The following is a 15,329-nucleotide window of genomic DNA, read 5'->3' on the forward strand; positions in this document are numbered from 1 at the left end:
ATTTAATGTCTGGTATTTTCGAAAATTATAAAGTGAAATAATGTGGCCAAGCATATGGAGCTGATCAAGAAACAATGGTCTGTTGTATTCCTTGTCACATGACCTACACAAAATCTTGTTTCTACTAGAAATGTAATAGGATTCCTTTATTAAAACTGGGCAGGCCATTTAACATTTGCTCAGCTCAATAAATTTCACATGTCAGGGTGTTTTCTGCTTTTAATATTACTCACCATTTTAGGCAACTCTAACATTTCAGACATTTGGAATTCATCTGCCTAGTTTTGCAGTACCGCTGAGTGAAAAGTGTCCAATTTCTTTTTTTTTTTTTTGCTGGAGGGAAATTATAATGTGAATGCTGTATCTTGATTTGTATTAACACATCAGCTGCTTAAAGCAAAATGCATTGCTTGAGTCCATTGTAAAAAAAGTTCACTGGACAGGAGCAACGACTGCACAAGCTCAGTTGGGTTTGTGCTTGTATTTATTTAGTTCAGCTTGGGTTTTGCCCTGGAGACCGCCTTCTGTCTCGCTGAGTGCCGCGCTCAAGGTCCAAGGTTGGGTGGCAAGCTTCGCCTGACCCCTAGAGGGGGATGCAATTGCGGGACTATTTTCAACAGCAAAAAAATGGAGGCCACTGGTCTATATAGAAAAGGATCACACCTTCCTGGCTTTCTCCTCTTTATTAGGCACATGTCTATCAAATCAGTCTTTTACAGTTCAGGTTTGTGCAGCCAGGCTTTTAACCTAACTCTACAGAGAAGCTCTCTAAAAGTCAGTTTGTAAAAAATGCAGCTCGTTAGCATTGTCTAGAATATTTATATGGTCATCAAGCAAGAGCAACAAAAGTTGATGTATGTGTACTCAGTTTGTCAGTCTCTTTAGAAGACACAAGAAACAGCAATCACAAAGATGTGCCTTGATGGAGTTTAATGTGCTAAGAAGACGAGTGGTAAGAAAACTTCTGCATAAAACAAAATGAGTCGAGCTAAATTACTTATGATCCTTGCACTTTCAAATAATAAGAACTAACTTTCAGTTAGTTTAAAAATGTCCTGGTGTTTAAGTCTTAAATATTAGGCTAGTTGTTCCGTTTTTCCTTAACATTTTATTTTGTCAGTGTAATTAGCATAAATTACTTTCAGTATTAAAATTATGTTAATAGACTGATCAAATTTACAGTGGATTTTTGCCTTATTTAATCTGAATTTCAAGATATTGAAGAATTGTATAAAGAACAAAGAATAGCTAATTTCCTGATTCTTTTAATTAGTAAAAAGTGCCTTTGGCTTAAAGGCTCCCACAATGCACTAAAAAAAAACAGTTTCTTGCCTCATGTGTTTCTTGATCAAATTTCTTTAGACTGACATTCACCAAACTTGTTATACAGAAGTTATATACAGGGTGACCAAGATATTACATTCATGTGTTTTTATAAATTCCGAGTGTACTGACTGCATTGCACAAAATTGTCCATTCTGCTTAAGTATGCTTAGATATTCTTCAATTAAGTACAGACTTCCCAGATGTAGGATGTTCCTAGACCCTGGAAATAGCAGAGACGGGTTAATCCAGAGATTTCTAATCATCATGAAATCTAAAATTATATATATTTTTGGATTAACCGGGTGCTACACTGCACCTCCATTCCTGACTGGACACTCTACAGAAGATGTAATGATTTGTTCCTGTAATCTTTCCAAACAAATTTCACTTGCATAGTGCAGTGTGAACTCAAGTGACTGTGTCAGTACCCAAACTAAGCACTCTAATAATCTATTCACACTACCTAAAAATGTGCAACTTTCCATGAATTAAGTGAATAGCAATCACGTGGTATTTTAGTGGCTATGGTACAGGATGTGTGGATGTATGTAAGTTCACGCCAGCTCTTTAAATTGTGTTGTTACTGTGATGCAACCTTTTCACCACAGATATTATTCTTATATGATTATATATCAATCTGGTTTAATGATACCTCATTAAATAGCGAGGATTGTAAGACTGTGACCCTGCATGTTTGACCTGTGTACTTGGACATGGTATATTAATTTAATTTTGCTTGCTTTAATATTTGATTGAAATCAAATTAGTGATTTATGGTTCAATTTGACTTCTGTTTTATTTTGCTTGTGCACGTTACAGCTTAAAACTTGCTTAAACAGCTTTGAGTTCATTGAAGAACCAACCCCTTTGAGTTAATTACAGGGGATGAAGTGCACTGAAATGATCTCCTGTCTTCCCTGTTCTTAACAACCCTGGTTTAAAATAGCTATTAACCCTCGGAGTCAAGGATTTAAATTCTTGTTAATGTGATTATGCTATAATTTTGGTAACTATTTTATGTAGAGTACAACTGCATACATGCAACAATCAGTCAAAAAAATAATTTAAAAAAAAATCTGTGTCAGTCTAGTTTTAATGTTTGTTCTGGCCTACTGTACAGGAACAAACAGCCTGTGAAAAGAGTTGTACTGTACATTAGAACTATGTGATCTCCTTCTTGTATCACTAAATCTTCCATATGTTATTTGCTTCACAGTAAACACAGTAGGAGTTTAAGCACTGGAATTCCCTTTTTCGTTAAATTGTACTTTTATGCTTTTAAGTTTTTATTCTGTGTCATGTGTGTACCTGAAATGACGATTTAAAAAATCTATTACTTCAATGAAAATCTACTTTTACTGTATGTAGTCCATACCATGGAAACACGGTTTAAAAGTCTAAAACATGTAGACCTATTAAAGTTGTCTCACCATCATGTTCAGTTTCTTTATTTGAATCCATATTGTGACACAAGTCGTGTCTTAAGTCTGGTCCAAAGCTGCTGTACTTTCTGTGTTGAAAAATCAGAGGTGAAAGGTGGGTAAGAGACAGAGAATGGAATAAGAAAGGCTTTGTATGAAAAAAACACTCAAAAGAAGCAATAAAATAAAAGAAATACTGAAGGCATCAGTGGGGACAATAGTTCAAAGCAAGTTGGGAGATTAAAGGGAAATGCGGAAAACAGCAGGTAAATAAAGATGAAAAACAGAACTGTACAAGTGAATGACCTGTCTGTGAACATACAGCGTACAGTGATAGCAATGAAGGCACAGATTGCGCATACGGGATATACACTTGGGGGGGTAGTTAGATCGATAACATCTGTGATATGAGTCAATCTGGTTATGATCTGGGAACCCCAAATAACTAGATCATTGCAATCACCACTGATGTAGCCAATCGGGATTGGAATAGAAGTATTCTCTTTTTCTCTTTATTTTGTGATTTATTAATTGAAGCATCTCCATCGATATTCATGTGTTAAGGAGGATATTGAGTTGTGTTGTTGTGGTTAGGCTATATGCTAGATTGTTTTTACATGTGATGTGTGATTTTAATAAAAACATGTATGTGTGCAATTAAATAAGAGGCTTTCTGCAGGTTGTCCATCTTTGTCTATGCTGAGCCGCAGTGAGAAAGACGTTAGATGATGCAGTGTGAACGCCCCTAGAGAGAGTGCACTGTCATCTTGAAATCTCTCTGCAGAGAGATTTTTTCTTCTCAATAATGATTTGTTGCAGAGAATTTTCCCCATGGTAGATTTGACTGACAGCTTTGCAATGTGTGCAGAACTGTGTGAATACCACATACTTAACAGATTCATCAGCTAAGCATAACATTTCCTTGGCACCTTATTGAAATGAACCACATACATGCTGCCCCCAAGTCATCAAAAAAAATGAGATCAAACCCTTGTTTTATGCTTTATGCATAGTTAATTCACGGAAAGTTACATTTTTGCTTCACTATATGTGCATTATAGAGAGGGAGTTATTTTATTTTGTATTGTATGTGTGTTGTTGTGTGTCCCGCGGCACCCCCATCCCCTTCCCAATTTATAACGCTCTTCAGTTATAACGCTCATATTTTGTGTCCCCCAAGACCCGCGTTATAGCAAGGGAGCACTGTATGTATGTATGTATATATATATATATATATATACAGTATATATACCGTATTACTTCAATTTGGCGCCGCAGCGTTTATTTTAAATTGATGGAGTGTGTATTGGTTGCTATGGGATGGGACAGGAAGAGGAGAGAGAACGGTAGTTGAGTGTGATGCAGTTGTTTTTCTTAACGAAAAATATTACCTCTGAATATTGGTTTGATTTCGATTAAAACTAAAATATATCCTACTGTGTTATTTTTTTTTTCTCACTGTAATTGACCTGCTTGTTTGTAATTTCTCTGTAAGAGAAACCGAAACTAATTCTTCTCATACATAGTAAGCAAGTGTTTATATATATATATATATATATATATATATATATATATATATATATATATATATATATATATATATATATATAGTACTGTGCAAAAGTTTTAGGCAGGTGTGAAAAAATGCTGTAAAGTAAGAATGCTTTCAAAAATAGACATGTTAATAGATTATATTTATCAATTAACTAAATGCAAAGTGAGTGAACAGAAGAAAAATCTACATCAAATCCATATTTGGTGTGACCACTCTTTGCCTTCAAAACAGCATCAATTCTTCTAGGTACACTTGCAAAAAGTCAGGGATTTTGTAGGCATATAGTTAGGTGTATGATTAAACAATTATACCAAACAGGTGCTAATGATCATCAATTCAATATGTAGGTTGAAACACAATCATTAACTGAAACAGAAACAGCTGTGTAGGAGGAATAAAACTGGGTGAGGAACAGCCAAACTCAGCTAACAAGGTGAGGTTGCTGAAGACAGTTTACTGTCAAAAGTCATACACCATGGCAAGACTGAGCACAGCAACAAGACACAAGATATTTATACTGCATCAGCAAGGTCTCTCCCAGGCAGAAATTTCAAGGCAGACAGGGGTTTCCAGATGTGCTGTCCAAGCTCTTTTGAAGAAGCACAAAGAAACAGGCAACGTTGAGGACCGTAGGCGCAGTGGTCGGCCAAGGAAACTTACTGCAGCAGATGAAAGACACATCATGCTTACTTCCCTTCGCAATCGGAAGATGTCCAGCAGTGCCATCAGCTCAGAATTGGCAGAAAACAGTGGGACCCTGGTACACCCATCTACTGTCTGGAGAAGTCTGGTCAGAAGTGGCCTTCATGGAAGACTTGCGGCCAAAAAGCCATACCTCCAATGTGGAAACAAGGCCAAGCGACTCAACTATGCACGAAAACACAGGAACTGGGGTGCAGAAAAATGGCAGCAGGTGCTCTGGACTGATGAGTCAAAATTTGAAATATTTGGCTGTAGCAGAAGGCAGTTTGTTCACCGAAGGTTGGAGAGCGGTACACGAATGAGTGTCTGCAGGCAACAGTGAAGCATGGTGGAGGTTCCTTGCAAGTTTGGGGCAGCATTTCTGCAAATGGAGTTGGGGATTTGGTCAGAATTAATGGTCTCCTCAATGCTGAGAAGTACAGGCAGATACTTATCCATCATGCAATACCATCAGGGAGGCATCTGATTGGCCCCAAATTTATTCTGCACCATGACAACGACCCCAAACATACAGCGAAAGTCATTAAGAACTATCTTCAACGTAAAGAAGAACAAGGAGCCCTGGAAGTGATGGTATGGCCCCCACACAGCCCTGATCTCAACATCATCGAGTCTGTCTGAGATTACATGAAGAGAGAGAAGCAACTGAGGCTGCCTAAATCCACAGAAGAACTGTGGTTAGTTCTCCAAGATGTTTGGGCCAACCTACCTGCCGAGTTCCTTCAAAAACTGTGTGCAAGTGTACCTAGAAGAATTGATGCTGTTTTGAAGGCAAAGGGTGGTCACACCAAATATTGATTTGATGTAGATTTTTCTTCTGTTCATTCACTTTGCATTTTGTTAATTGATAAATATAAACTATTAACATGTCTATTTTTGAAAGCATTCTTACTTTACTTTACTTCTTACAGCATCTGCCTAAAACTTTTGCACAGTACTGTATATATATATATATATATATATATATATATATATATATATATATATATATTTATATATACATATACACAGGACTGAGTAAAATTCCAATTAAATAAAAAACAAAACAGCTAAACTCCCTACAAGAATATATCTTCGGCCAGCTTTTGGATAGCGCTTAGAGTGACCGGCAAAGCTCTAAGTTCCTCTGAGTTTAAGTTTTCATTATCCAAGCTGAGGACAAGGTAAACAGACAGCCCTTGTTTTATCCCCTGCTGTGTTGGCACTGAACTCTGCTGGAAAAAAAGGGACATGAAGGACTGCTGTGCTGTAAGTAGTTAATCTTGGGTTGTCTGTTGGGACTGTACCATAAAATAAAATGTTCTTACAAAGGTGTGTGTACATTAGTTTGTATTACATGGTGGATTGAGGTTGCAGTCTCTTCAGGGGCGTCACATGTACATAGCCAGAGTTGCGCGTTTCTTTATTTCTTTTTTGAGCAGGGGTCAAATACCTTTACATTTCTTTATTGAGAGTGGCATTTATTCGAGGGCGGCATCTATTAAAAAGTTGATATCTGAGTGAGGTGTTAATCTGAGGGCAGTGTTAATTCAAAGTAATACGGTTTTAATATATTTACAGCCATGTTAGAAGTGAGTTCAGAATCAGACCATATAAGATGCAGCATCCAGACATTTCACAATTGCACAAGGTCATGTAAAAAACAGAAGCATTTACTAATACTCAGTAAGCAATTGGTTTAAAATTGTTCAGAGCTTTTGCACTTCTCAAGAGATTTAGTGGTTTATGTGTATATTGGCATCTCTTAATATTTCTCATTTTGTAACACTGGTTATGAACAGCATACATTTTTGCAGAAATGTAGAAACAATGTGAATGTTTCAAAGTCAATGGCTAGATTGGGAGCATGTACACACATTGATTTGTGCTTTCATTTTAATGTTTGCTAATAAAATCTAAGTCTAGCAATAATATTCAGCATAATTAGTTTGTTAAGCTACATGGAAATAGTTTTTTTTCCAACCGAGTAGGTTGTAAACATTAAAATAAACTCGCTACTTGTTTTTAAATGAGGTTGTATAATACTTGACATATGGCAAATAATAATAATAATAATAATAATAATAATAATAATAATAATAATAATAATAAGTAGCAAAGTAATTTTATTTTAAATGTATTCCAGCCTCAATTATCTTGCATGTTATCAAAAACATATTACATGAGTACCTGCGGCCATGCCAAAAACAATACTTCAAATTGTTTATTCAAATTACATTTTTTATGTTGTGTTGTAATTTGTGTATCGTATTTTCAATTATTAGGAGTGATGCTTATTGCAATTATTCAAATGCTGTGTCTCTTTATGATTTTTTTTTATTTGAATCTGTGTTGAAGGAGTTCAGCAGCTGTTCTTCAGTTCTAATTGGCAGCTAGAGATGTAACAGGCTTGATCAGTCAGTGTCTTTATGTTAGTAAGCATCAGCACCATCTTCAACATCTACTTTGTATCAGTCGCAACAGAAAAGGGAATCTCTATTTTAACATAGAATGATACAGTATAGTGGAAATCTGCTCATCAAGTCTACATGATTAAAGGGTACATGTGTTCTTTTCTCTAAAAAAAAAAAATCATTTTTGTTTTTATGAAAGACTGCTACCTACAACTGCTTTGTGAAACTAGCCCTACACCTTTAGTAATTGCAAAATTAAATTAACCACTCAGAATCACTGCAAACAAAGACAGTATATAAAAAAAAACTACAAACATGTCATTTAAAGCTACTTTTTTATTTTTTGTCAAACACTTTCTACATACAGAAGTTATATTTGCTTGTTAGGCAAGTTGCAACAGCTAAAAAAGATATTTGCTGAAACCCACAGTATGTTATCTATAAATACATTCACCTTGTTCCTCTAAAACCTGGTGAAGGGGGTAATTATTTTTTTTCACTACTTGCTGAAAACTGTTTCCTGGAGCAGCGGTTTAGAAACAATTGAGCAGTTATACTTGTCAACTGGAGCTCCTTAGAGACTGCAGTTATCAGCTGAAGCTGTTAGTGTTGTGACAATAATGTTACTGACAAGGGACCACTGATAACTGCTTTGGGCATATCCCATATTCCTATTAACTGCATGACCAGTGAATAAAGAACACACAGGTTTACATGCCATGTGGGTATAACATTCCAGAAGAACTTGACCTGTTTTATTACTTCTATGTATGAACGTTATGTGCTGTAGAACCATGTCAATCAATCAATCAATCAATCAATCAATCAATCGATCCTTATTTTATATAGTGCCTTTCATAGTGGACCACCATCACAAAGAGCTTTACAAGATGCAGTAACAACAAGAAAATCCATAATACTTTAAATACAGAGAAATGCATAATACATGATATATACAGTAAAAAACAAACAAAAAAAAAACATAATACATTAAATACAGTGGAAAGTGCATAATACATAATAGTAGCATAATACATGAAGTAGTAGCAGCAACACAACAGCTAATAGCAGATATCAGGCTTAAAGAGCATTGAAAGCAACAGAGAACAGGTGGGTCTTGAGAGTTGTTTTAAAGCGAGCGACGGTGGGAGCATCACGCACCAAAAGCTGGGAGAGAGCTCCAAAGAGTCGGAGCCATGAAGCTAAACGAGCATTCTCCAAGTGTGGTGCAATTTTGCTTGGGGATAACAAGCAGGCCAAAGTCGGAGGACCTCAGCTTGCAGGCAGAGACATAGCGGGTCAGCAGGTTGAGGAGGTACTCGGGACCTGTGTGATGAAGGGCATTGTAGGTGAGCAGGAGAGTTTTGAAAATAATCCTGAACTCTACAGGTAGCCAGTGCTATGGGGGGAGGGGGGTGATGTGTTCACGTTTTTTACATCTGGTAAGTATCCTGGCAGCGGCATTCTGAACTAGCTGCAGTCAGTTTATGGTGCGTGCCGGGAGACCACCATATAGAGAGTTGCAGTAGTCGAGTCAAGTCAAGTATCTCTGCATCCAGGAGGGAAAGGTAGGGACGGACTTGAGATGTTTATTTATCTTGCTCTTAATTGTATTATTACTTGTACTGTGATAATTGAAATGTATTTGCTTACGATTGTAAGTCGCCCTAGATAAGGGCGCCTGCTAAGAAATAAATAATAATAATAATAATAATAATGTTTCGAAGGTAGTAGAAGGAAGATTTGACCACGGAGGAGATGTGGGCATCAAAGGAGAGGTTGCTGTCAAGAAGTACACCAAGGCTTCGTACTGTGGGGGAAAGCAGCAGCAGACAGTTTCTGAGGTTCAGGACAGCTATATTTAGATCCTTCAGTTGAGTTTTAGATCGTACTAGAAGGAGTTCAGATTTGTTAGTGTTCAGCTGAAGAAAATTGGCAGATTTCCAGGCCTCGATGACTTGAGTGCAAGCCGAGAGCCGGACCATGACAGAGGGACTACCAGGGTCGAACTTTAAGTAGAGCTGGGTGTCGTCAGCATAGGAGTGAAACATGAGACTGTGTTGAGGTGACCCAAGGGAAGCATGTAGATATTGAAAAGAAGAGGCACAAGAACAGATCCTTGGGGGACACCACAAGTGACCAGGTTTGCAACGCCACTGCGTCCAGCATAGAAAACAGACTGCATGCGTCCGGATAGGTAAGATGACAATCCAGAGGTTCCAGAGATTCCAGCATACTTCTGAAGCCGGTCAAAAAGAATTCCATGATCTATGGTGGCTGTTAGGTCAAGGAGGACAAGCACAGAGGGAGCACCAGCCTCAACATTGAGCAGGAGATCATTCACAATCTGGAGCAGAGCAGTTTCAGTGATGTGATGCGGCCGGAAACCAGACTGTAGAGATTCAAGCAGATTGTTATCCGTGAGATGTTTTATCAGCTGACTGGCTACAGCCCTTTCAAGAGTTTTTGAGAGAAAAGGGAGATTGGAGCTGGGACGGGTCAAGGGACATTTTTTTGAGTACTGGCTTAACTCGAGCAAGCTTAAGGGCAGCAGGAACTGAGCCTGAGTCCAGGGACAGGTTGAGAGTGTGCATAATGGAGGGAGCAAGATCAGAAGCACAGAGACGGACAAGGTTAGTTGGCCAGGGGTCCAGGGGGCATGTGGCAGTAGTTGATTTCAACAGTAAGCAATGGAGAGAGGAGAGAAGGAGGAGAGGGCAGGAAAGGCAACTGGAGGAGCGTGGTCAATAGTAAACTGGGTTGGTGGTGGGAGAGCGTAGAATAGATGTAGATTTTGTTCCAAAAGAAAGAGGAGAAATCATGACAGGTAAGAGAGGAGGATGAACGGGAGTTGGACCCGTCTTAAAGAGAATATTGGGTTTACCGTGTCCCATAGTTATGATTTCAGAGAAGTATTTCACCCTGGCCGCAGCAAGCACATGCCTATAGCTTGCGAGATGGTTGGTCCAGATTTCTCTGTGAACCGTTAGTCCAGATGACCTCCACTTGTGCTCAAGCTTGCGGCAGGCAGACTTAAGCAATCGAAGCTAGAGGGTTTACCATGGGCAGTTTCGATCTGTCTTGACGGTTCTGGTTATAAGCGGGGCAACAGTGTCAATGATGTAAGGGTGGCGTTGTAGAGGGTCACCGCATCATCAACTGAGGACGGGATAGTACCAGTTAGAGGGGATGCAGACACATTCGAGAGTTTCAGAGGATTCAGCAGATTCTTGGGACGGAAAGAGATAACAGTATCAGTAGTGGAGGAAGGAGCAGGGAGATTAATATTAGCACTGATTAAGAAATGGTCAGAGAGAGAGAGATATCTGAGACGGAGAAATTGGAGATATCAATGCCCCTGGTGATGAGCAGATCCATGGTGTGTCCTCAGGTGTGAGTGGGGACGTGACAAATTGAGAGTCCAAGACAGTCCAGAAGCATGTTGAAGTCGGTCACTCGATGGGAGGAAGGCAAGTGAACATGAATGTTGAAGTCACCTAGGAGTAGGATTTTGTCAGTAGAAGTGCAGACAAGGGATTGGAATTCTGAAAACTCGGCAATAAAAGCAGAGTTGCTCTTAGGTGGATGGTAGATAACAGCAAGGATGAGGGACATAGGAGAGGGGAGCTTGATGGCGAGATGCTGAAATGCAGGCAAAGAAAGAACTGAGGAAGCAAGCACAGAATTTGCAATAACATGTCGTTTACAGAGCGCCAGGTTTCAGCTAGACAGAGAAGATCAAGCTTGGTATCGGTTATAAGTTCGCTGAGAAGCAGAGATTTGTTAGTCAGAGAGCAACAATTGGAAAAGGAGATTTTCAAGTTTCTAGCAGATCTTGGATGTGATATATATTTTGTATTTGTAGTGTTTGAGCAATGAATACAATGGCCACATTTATAATTACCATTGGGGGGATTTTTTGATAACCAAGTTTGTGGAGGATCCAGTTTAGGACTAAATGAGTGAACAAGTGTGTCCTTTAAATTTCTTGTACGTTTAAATGTTATCAAGGGTGGTTTGTGCTGTATTATTTCCTTAAGTGTGTGGCCAATGTTTAAATATGATCTGTTTAATATCATTCGACAAATGAATAAATTCAGTTGAAATTGGCATTAATTGGGTTGCGAGTTCTCTGCACATTTAACAGACCCCATTGGGGCTGGCAAGGGTTAGCTACCCTTGTCGGCAGTATCCAGCTCTGTGTTTACAGGATGCTGGAGACACCCGCCCAAGGCTTCTAAGAAATTAAAGAGAAAAATACCCCTAGAGTCGGCGAGAGCGGGGGCGGAAGATGACTCAACGTTGGACAACACGGTCAACGACTTAGGAATGGAAACGGATATGAGTATGGAGAGTACTTCACCAAATACTAGTTCAAGATCTGCAGTTAGCAAAGACATGGAACTCCAGCTTTGTGTCTGCTGTTGGAGCAAGGCGTCAACGGTCAGGGGTTTGAAGATTCATCAAGGGAGAATGAAATGCTTGAGGAAGAAGGGACAAGGGCCTCGCATTGATCAGTACTTCTTACGAAGTCAGTCAAGTCAGTTGAATGAAATCCAGCGACAGGAAGCAAACCACAGTTCGCAGGATATCAGGACCCCTGTCATAGATGTGAAGAGGACTTGCATGGACACAGTTAGTCATGAACCTAATGATCCTTGTGAACCCTGTCAGACAAACCAGCATAAGAGAGAAAAGAACCTCAACGGGCACAAGCCTGGAGTTAAATGGCCAAGAGCTTGTGAGAAAACTGCATGGGACACAGTAAACACAGATCTCTGCTTTGCATTTGAAAGATTAAGTGGAACAGTTGAAATGAAGCTGGATACATTTGGGGACATCATCTACGCATATGGAAGCGAGAGGTTTGGAGTTGAAAAAAAGAAGGAAAAAGTACAAACTATTCCTGGAAAGTCTAGACGGCAGCAGGAGATTGAACGCTTAGTTAGAGAAAGGAGACAGCTGAGGAACCAATGGAGAAGAGCAGAACAAAGTCAGAAGGAGGGACTCAATCTCTTACAAAGGGTCATAAAAGATAAGCTTGCAACATTGTGCAGAGCTGAGCGCCTACGGAAACGCTACAAAAAGAAGGAGCGTGCGAGAACTAACTTTTATAAAGCCCATTCAAATTTGTAAAGAAGTTATTCACCAGTGAGAAGAATGGCACACTAAAAGCATCTAAGTTTGAGCTGGAGAAAGATTTGGAGGAAACACATACAGATTCAAAAAGGCAGGAGCCTATGTCAATTCCTTCAGACATCCCACCTATCAATCCACCAGAATACCAAATGGAGGACTGTGCACCTAAGTGGAAAGAAGTAGAGCAAGCTGTGAAAAAAGCAAGGGCTTCATCATCTCCAGGGCCTAATGGAGTTCCGTAAAGAGTGTACAAGAGTGCTTCAGTTCTACGAATCCTGCGGAAATTGATGAAAGTGGCATGGGGAAAACAGGTTGTACCAAGAGCATGTCTTTATACCAAAAGAAAAAGATTCTACAAGCATCAGTCAGTTTCTCCCTATTTCCCTGTTAAATGTAGAAGGCAAGAAGGCAAGAAATTACATTAGTAGAGTCACGCGACAAATGCGTACGGGAGGCAGCACCTGTGTTGAAAACTGGAAGAAAGTGGGCGGCAAAGATAGGTGTGGAGGATGCAAAGGCTGCCCTTCGAATTGGTGATATCATGAGGCAAGTTCAGAAGAGGGGGTCTTGGTCTCAGTTCAGCTCCTCCTACATGGCACAAGGCAGCCCCAGCTCAACGGAGGAAGCTGGTAGTCAACGAGGTGCAAAAGCAGGAGGAGAGGATGAGGTGCATAAATGCCATTTCCCAGGCCAAGCAGGGAGAATGGATGAGATGGGAGAGTGTGGAACAACGCAAGATTGGCTAGCAAGACCTATCAGGTCAACATATGATGTTCTCCCATCACCACAGAAACTAAACCTCTGGGTAGGAGAGGATCCCTCATGTCCTTTGTGTTCATCACCTGCAACATTAAGGCACATTTTTGACAGGATGTAAGGTGACTCTTAGCCAAGGACGGTTTACTTGGCGCCATGACCAGGTGCTGCGATGTTTGGCCTTAGCATTGGAAGACAAGCGTAACATGCTTAACATGCGTAACATGGGTAAGTAAGCTGGGCTGAGTTGAGTGGGGGACGGAGGGGGGTGATGCTGGGACGCCAGAATCACCGTCGAGCCCTCTTAAGGTGTCGTGGGCTAGTCGACGAAACACCGAGGATGGAAGGTGCCCACTGGAAGACCCCAGAGATGTACCCTACTTAGCTCAATCCAGACGGTTGTCATGCTGATGCGCTGGGGAGACCGCACTGTGGTTGATCCTCGGAGCCAGCATCGCAGCCGTTGAGTGTACTGATGCGCTAGGGAGGCAATAAGCTGATCCATGGAGCCAGCATTACACTTCAGCCATCAACACCAGACAGAAGGATATCTGCATCATCATATGGAAGGAAGCGCAAATGGATGGAGACACATATGGATCACATTAGTTTACTGTAAAGCTACGTCTTAGTTGGTGCTTATCTTGGCGAGAGCCGAGTTCAAATCAGCATGAAGTTTTAACTTCTAATCTCGTGTAATGGAAATCTGAATGGTTTTCTTCAAGAGGCGATCTTGATATCCGCACATCTTGAATTTTGAAAACATTTCCTCTGAGTTTGTAATGTATTGGTCTTCTGTACTACAGTTTTGTTTCATAGGTATATTTCTTATCAGAAACCTTGGATGTTGACTATTCGCAAGTAATATTGAATTACGGTCTGTAGGTTTATTAAACAGAGTGGTATGTAGCTTGTTACCTCTTTTATAGCTCTATAAATCAAGAAAGTGTATTTTTTGTATATCTGATTCACATTTTAATTGTAAATTGCTATCCACTAAATTAATATAACCCACAAACCGGTCAAGTTTTAATTTGGATCCTGACCATATCAGTAAAACATTGTCAATATATCATTTCCATAAAAAATAAAAGGCAAAAAATACATTAATTTCATTGAAAATAAACTTTTCTTCCCAACATCCCATATATAAGTTTGCATAGCTTGGTGCAAAGGTTGCTCCAGTAAGTCCAGTAATTCCAAGATAAAATCAGAAGGTGGAATGCTGTCTTCAGTAAGTCTAGAATTTAAATGAAAATGAACTGCATCTATTCCACCTGAGTGTGGGATGTTAGTGTACAGACCCGGTACATCCAGGGTCACCAGAAGATTGTCAGATTTAATTTGTACATTATTAATGCAATGCAATACATCACATGTATCTGAGAGATATGCTGCTAGTTTACACACAAAGGGTTGTAAACAAAAGTCAATAAATTAGCATAAAGCACTCCCTGGCGCAGTTGGTCTTCCTGGATGGTTGACCGGATCCTTGCGTATTTTTGGGAGGCAGTAGAAGGCAGGACAGATTGGATAGTCCACTTTAAGAAAAGCATATTCAGGTTTGGTGATCCATCCATGTTTTAGACCCCGATCTAAAATACTATCCACTTTAAACATGGATGTCGGATCATTTGTCAAAACGTGTATAAAAACAAGTGTCTTTTAATTGGGATAGTAGCTTAATTCTATACTTATCTGTGTCCATAATAATGATGGCACCCCCTTTATCTGGTGGTTTAATAGTAATCTTCTTATTAGAATTAAGTTGTTTTAATGCAGATCGTTCTTAAAGTGTTGTAATACGATGGAAGGGGCTTGTTTTTAATAAGTTTATCAATGTCATGGTTAAGCAGATTACCAAATGCAATGATATTAGGATTCAAATTGCTGTTAGGAAGACAATATGACCTCTTTTTGAAAGGTGTACGTTCGATGTTCACATTTAGTACAGGATCAGAGAGAGTGTTTCTTTTGGAAAAACAGTTTTTCGAATGAGTTTGAAACAGTCAATTTTAATGCGCAGTACGTTCACAT

Source organism: Acipenser ruthenus, chromosome 6 (assembly GCF_902713425.1).
Source record: "Acipenser ruthenus chromosome 6, fAciRut3.2 maternal haplotype, whole genome shotgun sequence".
Lineage (NCBI taxonomy): Eukaryota > Metazoa > Chordata > Actinopteri > Acipenseriformes > Acipenseridae > Acipenser > Acipenser ruthenus.